The 1,974-nt window shown below is 31.1% G+C and overlaps 1 long non-coding RNA gene across 1 annotated transcript; it reads right to left on the bottom strand.

Moving 5' to 3' along the window:
• LOC117685564 (uncharacterized) lies at positions 1-684 on the bottom strand. Its single transcript, XR_010712342.1, has 4 exons — positions 543-684; positions 409-435; positions 211-252; positions 1-116 (listed from the first exon to the last, which is right to left on the bottom strand). It is a non-coding gene; the product is annotated as an uncharacterized lncRNA (long non-coding RNA).
• Between the last annotated feature and the right edge of the window lie 1,290 nt (positions 685-1,974).

The following is a 1,974-nucleotide window of genomic DNA, read 5'->3' on the forward strand; positions in this document are numbered from 1 at the left end:
TTTGATTTTAAATTTCATTTTAAAAGTTCTTTTAAGTAAATAAAAACTGAACTTACATTTCATTGGCCCTTTTATAAACCGGTCCGGGACCACTTTTACTCTCATCTTCATACATGCTTTAAAAAAGATTTTTTAGAGTATATATATAATATGAATGCGTAAATTTTACGTCGCAAAAAAAATATACCAAGATTAAATAAAATAACAAACCTGCTCCAGTTCATAAACTTCACAGACTCCTCAAAAGTGGAACTAAAAAATAAAGAAATATAATAATTAGTAACAGAATGATACGATAGCTTTGATTTATAAGTCATTGAACTTTTTACAGAATGGAGATCCGAACTTTTCATCGATTTTTTTTAAATTTTTTTTTATTATGATAAAAATAAAGATATTTTTACTTACTCGTCACTTATTGAGGTAATTTCTCTTCTGAAATAAAACAAACAAAAAATATCAGTACAAACAAATTCAAATATTACGGCAGTAATTATTTTAAAAAAAAAATGCAATAAAACGTAGATGTGTACGATACTAACGGGTTTCGCACAGGAGTGTTAGGCGGCTCTCTGGAAAAAAAATCAATACAAAATATAACAACAAAACTTGCTTGATATAACTCTGTTGTAAGATCGGATTAAATCATGTTTAAGTTACTGACCCTATTCCCCTTGGTCTCTTGGGTGTGCTATAAATAAATAAATAAATAAATGTATATAAATATATCTATCAGTGTGTATATTAAAGATAAAAAAATTGTTGGATTTTAAAGATTCTTCTTTTGCTAATTTGAATTAACTACAAAGCAATATTAACTTACTTCAAAGGTGTACTGTAAGGTAATGTAAAAAAAATCAATATTATTTTTAGGAGGAGATTATTGTATAACAACAAATCTCATCAAGATAACCAAACTACGTTTAAAATAATGATTAAATACCTCGTTCGCCTCTCATTTTCTATTTGTTCAACACTAAAAACAAAAATAAAAGAAATCAACTAACTAGGTGCGTGTAATTTTCAAAATCCATAAGAAAAGTCTGATACTCACGGACACAGCGTTTAAAAAAAATTTGTGATTCGGGTAAGATCCCGAATCACATGTCTCATATCCTTACAGATGCATCGACTTATGATTAAAAAAAAACATTATCTCTGATATTGTTCAAATCGGTATGGAAAAAGAGAGGAACAGAGAGAGAGAGAGAGAGAGAGAGAGAGAGAGCACTCAAAATCCTAGTCTTATGGGGACTGACTCTCTGATATAGCACCCACGTTTTGGGGAATAGTACGTTTTATGGGGCATACCGTCATTCCCCATAATTCTACCACATGCATTTTTTGAAAGCGCATGCGTAAATTATGTTTATAAACCAGCAAGCAATTTCTCTTTATTTTTAGCTCACCTGAACCGAAGGTTCAAGTGAGCTTTTCTGATCACCTGTTGTCCGTCCGTCCGTCTGTCTGTAAACTTTTCACATTTTTGACTTCTTCTCTAGAACGACTGAGCCAAATTTAACCAAACTTGGTACAAAGTATCCTTATGAGAAGGGGATTCAAAATTGTTAAAATAAAGGTCACAACCCTTTTTAAAAGGGAGATAATTGCGAAAATTGGGTGGATGTCTTAAAAAATCTTCTTCTTAAGAACCACTATACCAGATATGCCAATATTTACACCAAAGCTTGTATATATAGTGAAGATTCTAAATTGTAAAAATCGCGATCCCCGGGTCAATACTGGGGTCCCAAGAGGGGTTCAAAGTTGATTTAAAAAGACAAATTTAACATAGAAATATATGGGGGAAAATGTTTTTAAAAATGTATTCTCAAGGACTACAGTGCTAAAATTAGTGAGATTAATATACAAGTACCCTAAGATAGTGTAGATTCTAAATTGTGAAAACTGTGATCCCCGGACTAATACTACGTACGGCTCCAAAATATGTTCAAAGTTTAACATATACTTATA

This window comes from Magallana gigas, chromosome 1 (assembly GCF_963853765.1).
Source record: "Magallana gigas chromosome 1, xbMagGiga1.1, whole genome shotgun sequence".
Taxonomy (NCBI): domain Eukaryota; kingdom Metazoa; phylum Mollusca; class Bivalvia; order Ostreida; family Ostreidae; genus Magallana; species Magallana gigas.